Here is a 7790-nt window from a genome sequence, read left to right as displayed (position 1 = left end):
ACATTTACTTTTGATACTTGAGTATATTTAAATCCTCAAGAAGTATTTCACTGAGTGACTCACTTTCACTTGAGTCATTTCCTATTAAGGTATCTGAACTTTTACTCAAGTATGTAAAATTGGGTACTTTTTCCACCACTGAACAACTGTAACACGTTAGGAGTGTCTTCATCCATTGTCAAACTGTTGCATTTATCAGATTCGTTTTTTTTTTAACCTTTTAACAATTTTGATGACTCTTGATCAATGCTCATTCGTTTTTTTTCTTCGTTTTTTTCAGCAGTCCACACTTCTCTTGCATTATCAGGGAACAGCTGACAGTAACATTCTCTCAGTTTATTAATTTGTTAATTAAGAGGCGGTGTGGTTGAAATACAATACTCTGTTATTCTAACTGTATCAGCGCTCCCTGTTTCAATGTGCCTACATGGGTGGCTGTGTGGGACTGGGAGGGTGGCCACTAGTGGTCTATAGTAGAATTGCAGTCTGGCTTTTCTCTGGAAGATTAAAAGAACCACGAGACGAGAAAGGCTAAATAAAATCACAAATTCCATTCACTTGGCTTTATGTGTGTTTCAGAATATTTTTGGGATGTTACTCAGGGGCATTTATAATCATTTATTATAGTTTCAGCTATCAGACACGTTTACTAAAAAGGATTTTGTTATGCTAAGTTCTGCAGAATTGCATTCTGGGTAAATTGAAAAACTCATATTTTACGAGTAAAATAACAGTTCAAACGTGTTTTCACCTTTCCATCTACTAGCAGACAAAATAACACTGAACATTAATTTAATTGATTTGCTTTTTTCCTCAAAAGCCGTGGTGCTATAACCATTAGGCTAAAACGTTTGCACGGGAACCAGTATCCCACATTACTCATGTACAACTCATACTTACCTGGCAAGGGAGACACCGTGATCAAGAAGGCGGTTCACCCAGGGCGAGGCTCAGCCATTGCACTCCGGCTGTGCTGACCCCTGCGAATTTCTCAAATGTGGAAATCTCGATTGCATAATTTCTGGTAGTGGGGGACTGCGTTCGCGCTCTCCCCTGATTTCGCTGTGAAAGAAAGCTGATGCTTTGACATGATATCTACCTTATTTACAATTTGGTGATTGTTTTTTTAATTGCGCTGCTGTTTACACACCCAGAGTCCGATGTCCATCGCTTTGCTCGGTGCTGTATCCGATTCACGTACTGTTAGAAATATGTGAAAAAATATTCATCAATATTCATCAAATCTCCTCTGCTTAGTCTAATACAGTGACAACAAAAAGAGACCAACAACGATTTAGTCCAATCACCGTACGCCAAAATATGATGTGGCTGTCCACGTTTCTGATTTGTGTGCGTGTTCGTGCAAGTGGGACACATGTTAACTCACCCTACTTGTTGAGAAACACCAATGCCATCATCCTCTCTTTCATGTTGACAAAACGGTCTACAGTACACACTTTTATTTGTTGTTGTCCTAGGCTACCTGTATACAATGCTTGCTCGCTAACCTAACTTCCATTCATGGGCAACGTTAGCTAGTTAACATTATTAGCCTTCTACATCTAGCTATATATTGAACTTCCATCATTCGGGCCAGGGGCACAACAATGTATGTATTAATGGTTGGATCAGAAAGCATCAGATAAATGGCCTACCGCTGTTTCACTCACTCATCCGAGCTTTCTCCTGTGAGATACATTCAGCCTCTTGCGAATTCAAGGAAAATTAGGAAACACAGAGAGACGAAAGATACATTATTTTTTTTAATTTTTAAATTGGGAAGCCTGTCTTCCCTTTGGCATCCACGAATAGACGCCACTGGAAACAGATCCATACTTGTCAGCCTGACATCAGTCACTTCCCCTCTGCAGTCCTGGAGACACCGCTGCAGCAGCACTTATATCCAGGCTCAGATGCCTTCCCACACACTAAAACAGGGTTCCTCAACTAACGGGTGATTTTTCATTTCATCGGATTATCCTGCCAACCTCCAGAGGGAGTCAGACGCAATTGTGTCTGGATATTTTACAAGTGTAGACAGATCTGGACAGTGAAACTACACTGCTCAAAAAAATAAAGGGAACACTAAAATAACACATCCTAGATCTGAATGAATGAAATATTCTTATTAAATACTTTTTTCTTTACATAGTTGAATGTGCTGACAACAAAATCACACAAAAATTATCAATGGAAATCAAATTTATCAACCCATGGAGGTCTGGATTTGGAGTCACACTCAAAATTAAAGTGGAAAACCACACTACAGGCTGATCCAACTTTGATGTAATGTCCTTAAAACAAGTCAAAATGAGGCTCAGTAGTGTGTGTGGCCTCCACGTGCCTGTATGAATTCCCTACAATGCCTGGGCATGCTCCTGATGAGGTGGCGGATGGTCTCCTGAGGGATCTCCTCCCAGACCTGGACTAAAGCGAGACATGATGTCCCAGATGTGCTCAATTGGATTCAGGTCTGGGGAACGGGCGGGCCAGTCCATAGCATCAATGCCTTCCTCTTGCAGGAACTGCTGACACACTCCAGCCACATGAGGTCTAGCATTGTCTTGCATTAGGAGGAACCCAGGGCCAACCGCACCAGCATATGGTCTCACAAGGGGTCTGAGGATCTCACAGGGCGCCAGTGGCGAATTTGCCAATCTTGGTGTTCTCTGGCAAATGCCAAACATCCTGCACGGTGTTTGGCTGTAAGCACAACCCCCATCTGTGGCTGTCGGGCCCTCATGGAGTCTGTTTCTGACCCTTTGAGCAGACACATGAACATTTGTGGCCTACTGGAGGTCATTTTGCAGGGCTCTGGCAGTGCTCCTCCTGCTCCTCCTTGCACAAAGGCGGAGATAGCGGTCCTGTGCTGGGTTGTTGCCCTCTTACGGCCTCCTCCACGTCTCCTGATGTACTGGCCTGTCTCCTGGTAGCGCCTCCATGCTCTGGACACTACGTTGACAGACACAGCAAACCTTCTTGCCACAGCTCGCATTGATGTGCTATCCTGGATGAGCTGCACTATCTGAGCCACTTGTGTGGGTTGTAGACTCCGTCTCATGCTACCACTAGAGTGAAAGCACTGCCAGCATTCAAAAGTGACCAAAACATCAGCCAGGAAGCATAGGAACTGAGAAATGGTCTGTAGTCACCACCTGCAGAACCACTCCTTTATTGGGGGATGTCTTGCTAAATGCCTATAATTTCCACCTGTTGTCTATTCCATTTGCACAACAGCATGTGAAATGTATTGTCAATCAGTGTTGCTTCCTAAGTGGACAGTTTGATTTCACAGAAGTGTGATTGACTTGGAGTTACATTGTGTTGTTTAAGTGTTCCCTTTCTTTTTTTGAGCAGTGTATTTAAATAATAAATTTTCCCGCCCTCTAAAAGTACTGACAGGTGGCACCGTTGACTGATTACATCAATATCCTTCTTACAATAAATTAATCATATTTTGAAAGAATAACTGAAAATAATTTTTTGCATACAGAAAAGGACTGGGAAATCTGGTCACAATACAGACACATTTTTTTTTAAATTCCATGTGTAGATGTAACAGTATATCTTCACGTCCATCCCCTCGCCCATACCCGCGCTCGAACCTCGCCCATACCCGCGCTCAAACCTCGCCCATACCCGCGCTCGAACCTCGCCCATACCCGCGCTCGAACCTCGCCCATACCCGCGCTCAAACCTCGCCCATACCCGCGCTCAAACCTTGCCCATACCCGCGTTCGAACCTCGCCCATACCCGAGCTCGAACCTCGCCCATACCCGCGCTCGAACCTCGCCCATACCCGCGCTCGAACCAGGGACCCTCAGCACACAGACAACTGTCACTCACGAAGCATCGTTACCCATCGCTCCACACAAGCCGCGGCCCGTGCAGAACAAGGGGAACCACTACTTCAAGGGCTCAAAGCGAGTGACGTCGCCGATTGAAATGCTATTAGCGCGCACCACCGCTAACTAGCTAGCCATTTGACATCCATTACATAGACATCCTGGAAATATGGGCACAATGTGCATTCGGGAAAGTATTCAGACCCCTTCACTTTTTCCACATTTTGATACGTTACAGCCTTATTCTAAAATCAATTGAATAGTTTTTTTCCTCATCAATCTACACACAATACCCCATAATGACAAAGCAAAAAAAATGAACAATTCAGGCCAAAAATAGTTACATCTTGGTTTCATGAGGCCAGAGAATTTTGTTTCTCGTGGTCTGAGAGACTTTTAGGTGTCTTTGGCATATTCCAATCGGGCTGTCATGTGCCTTTTACTGAGGAGTGGCTTCTGTCTGGCTACGATACCATAAAGGCCTGATTGGTGGAGTGCTGCAGAGATGGTTGTCCTTTTGGAATGTTCTCCCATCTCCACAGAGGAACTCTGGTGCTCTGTCAGTGACCATCGGGTTCTTGGCCACCTCTCTGACCAAGGCCTTTCTCCCCCAATTGCTCAGTTTAGCCGGGCAATCAGCTCTAGGAAGAGTCTTGGTGGTTCGAAACTTCTTCCATTTAAGAATGATGGAGATCACTGTGTTCTTGGGGACATTCAAAGCTGCATACATTTTTGGTACCCTTCCTCTGATGAGTGCCTCGACACAATCCTGTCTCGGAGCGCTTCGGACAATTCCTTCGACCTCATGTTTTGGTTTTTGCTTTGACATGCAACAGTCAATTATGGGACCTAATATAGACAGGTGTGTGTCTTTCCAAATCATGTCCAATCAATTGACTTTATCACAGGTGGCCTCCAATGAAGTTGTAGAAACATCGTAAGGATGATCAATGGAAACACGATGCACCTGAACTCAATTTCGAGTCTCATAGCAAAGATTCTGAAATACTTGTGTAAATAAGGTATTTTCTCTTTTTTATTTTTAATACGTTTAAAAAAATAAAATAAAAAACCTGTTTTCGTCTTGTCATTCTAGGATATTGTGTGTAGATTGAGGAACATTTTTTTTATTTAATCCATTTTAGAGTAAGGCTGTTATGTAACTAAATGTGGAAAAAGTCAAAGGGTCTGAATAGTTTCCGAAGGCAGTTTAGAATTAAGGGGTCTGAATACTTTCCGAAGGCAGTTTAGAATTAAGGGGTCTGAATACTTTCCGAAGGCAGTTTAGAATTAAGGGGTCTGAATACTTTCCGAAGGCAGTTTAGAATTAAGGGGTCTGAATACTTTCCGAAGGCAGTTTAGAATTAAGGGGTCTGAATACTTTCCGAAGGCAGTTTAATATTATAGATTCAATAAACAAAGTAATGAACAAAAAGTCCCTCCTACCATGATACGTTGTATGATAGGCAGACGTAGACCTATCCATAGCCTGCAATACCTCCTATAGTCTTAGAAAAAAATATGCTATCTAGACCCTGAAACAGTTCTTCGGCTGTAGGACAACCCATAGGACAACCCTTTTGAAGGAGGCTTTTTGGTTCCAGGTAGAACCCTTTTGGGGTTCCATGTAAAACCCTTTACATAGAGAGTTCATAGGACCTTCCAGCTGCAGCTCGGCTTGTGATCCTCAGGTAAAAACCCAGACATTCCACTCAATCTACGAACAGAGGCATTCAATGGAGACATCGATTGTATGATAGCGATAACAGCCTTTTATGATCCAATGGCTCACAAATTACAATTGTTACTTACCACTTGTCAAGGTGGTATTGTGGATAATATCCGATTTATTCACAGAAAGGCAGCCAGTCATTGGATCATGGTGGTTTAATCTGTCACATTACAGAACAGGAGCCTTTATGAGTCTGTTTGGTTATAAATGAATGGCCAAAAGTGATGGCATTATGCAACAGGTTTTCTACCAACAAACTTTATCAATGTGTGTTTTGCGACCAAGCCTGGTTCCATATCTATTTAACTCCTATGGTTGTTGTCATGTGAATGCCCAAAGGAGTTGTCAAGACAACACAAACAGCTCTGGGACCAGGCTATTTCGCTCCTCGGTGCCATGGTAACAAGTTTTACTTAAAAAATACAAGACACCATTTTTTATTAATTTTTATTATGCATCCAAGTAATAATATTTGTTTACACAAACAGGAATACATTTGTCACATTGAAATAGTTTGGATACTATTTCCATGACAACAATACAAAATCAAAAACAGAAAAAGCACAACAATAAACAAACATAATAATTGAATATTATACAATGGCAACAAAACTTATAACTGCCATACATGAAATTCATGAATTGTAACAGTGGTAGTTGTTATATTTGTTATTTCTCAGGTTTTTTTTAGATACGCACGTGGCGCACGTGGTCTCTTTCGGTGAGTATGAAGTGTATGGTCAAAATTGCAATCTAAAGCCTACATTAAAGCTATACCTTCTGCAATTACAACGCAGACATTACTACAACAACAAAAATGTCATCAAATGGGTCTGGGTTAATTGTCTGCATGAATCTCATTTACATAAAACTGACAGGTGTAGTACATCCCTGGTCATCTCTACTGCCCTTATCAAGAGAACATCCCTGGTCATCTCTACTGCCCTTATCAAGAGAACATCCCTGTTCATCTCTACTGCTCTTATCAAGAGAACATCCCTGGTCATCTCTACTGCCCTTATCAAGAGAACATCCCTGGTCATCTCTACTGCCTCTGATCTGGTGGACTCACTAAACAGAGAACATCCCTGGTCATCTCTACTGCCTCTGATCTGGCGGACTCACTAAACACAAATGCTTTGTTTGTAAATGATGTCTGAGTGATAGAGTATGCCCCTGCTATCTGTAATTTTTTAAATTTACCTTTTAAACACAAACAATTGTTCCATCTAGTTTGCTTAATATAAGGAATTTGTAATGATTCTGATAATTAAGTACATATTTGCAATTACATTTACTTTTGATACTTGAGTATATTTAAATCCTCAAGAAGTATTTCACTGAGTGACTCACTTTCACTTGAGTCATTTCCTATTAAGGTATCTGAACTTTTACTCAAGTATGTAAAATTGGGTACTTTTTCCACCACTGAACAACTGTAACACGTTAGGAGTGTCTTCATCCATTGTCAAACTGTTGCATTTATCAGATGAGTTTTTTTTTTAACCTTTTAACAATTTTGATGACTCTTGATCAATGCTCATTCGTTTTTTTTCTTCGTTTTTTTCAGCAGTCCACACTTCTCTTGTATTATCAGGGAACAGCTGACTTTTATTTATAACAGTAACATTCTTTCCGTTTATTAAGTTGTTAATTAAGAGGTGATGTGGTTGAAATACAATACTAATATAATATATAATAATGTTATTCTAACTGTATCAGCGCTCCCTGTTTCAATGTGCCTGCATGGGTGGCTGTGTGGAACTGGGAGGGTGGCCACTAGTGGTCTATAGTAGAATTGCAGTCTGGCTTTTCTCTGGAACACAAAAAGAACCACGAGACGAGAAAGGCTAAATAAAATCACAAATTCCATTCACTTGGCTTTATGTGTGTTTCAGAATATTTTTGGGATGTTACTTAGGGGCATTTCTAATCATTTATTATAGTTTCAGCTATCAGACACGTTTACTAAAAAGGATTTTGTTATGCTAAGTTCTGCAGAATTGCATCCTGGGAAAATGGAAAAACACTCATATTTTACGAGTAAAATAACAGTTCAAACGTGTTTTCACCTCTCCATCTACTAGCAGACAAAATAACACTGAACGTTCATTTAATTGATTTGCTTTTTTCTCAATAGCCGTGGTGCTATAACCATTAGACTAAAACGTTTGCACGGGAAGCACTATCCCACATTACTCATGTACAACTC

At 41.1% G+C, this 7790-nt stretch overlaps 1 non-coding gene across 1 annotated transcript; it reads left to right on the top strand.

Annotated features, from left to right (window-relative positions):
- The first annotated feature begins 892 nt into the window (after positions 1 to 892).
- Positions 893 to 1056, top strand: LOC149983686 (U1 spliceosomal RNA). Its single transcript, XR_016495682.1, has one exon. It is a non-coding gene; the product is annotated as a U1 spliceosomal RNA (small nuclear RNA).
- The last annotated feature ends 6734 nt before the right edge of the window (positions 1057 to 7790 follow it).

This window comes from Oncorhynchus mykiss, chromosome 4 (assembly GCF_057628025.1).
Source record: "Oncorhynchus mykiss isolate SJ-2025 chromosome 4, ASM5762802v1, whole genome shotgun sequence".
NCBI lineage: Eukaryota > Metazoa > Chordata > Actinopteri > Salmoniformes > Salmonidae > Oncorhynchus > Oncorhynchus mykiss.
Note: the sequence above shows the minus strand (reverse complement) of the source record. Positions and strands in the feature narration are given on the sequence as shown.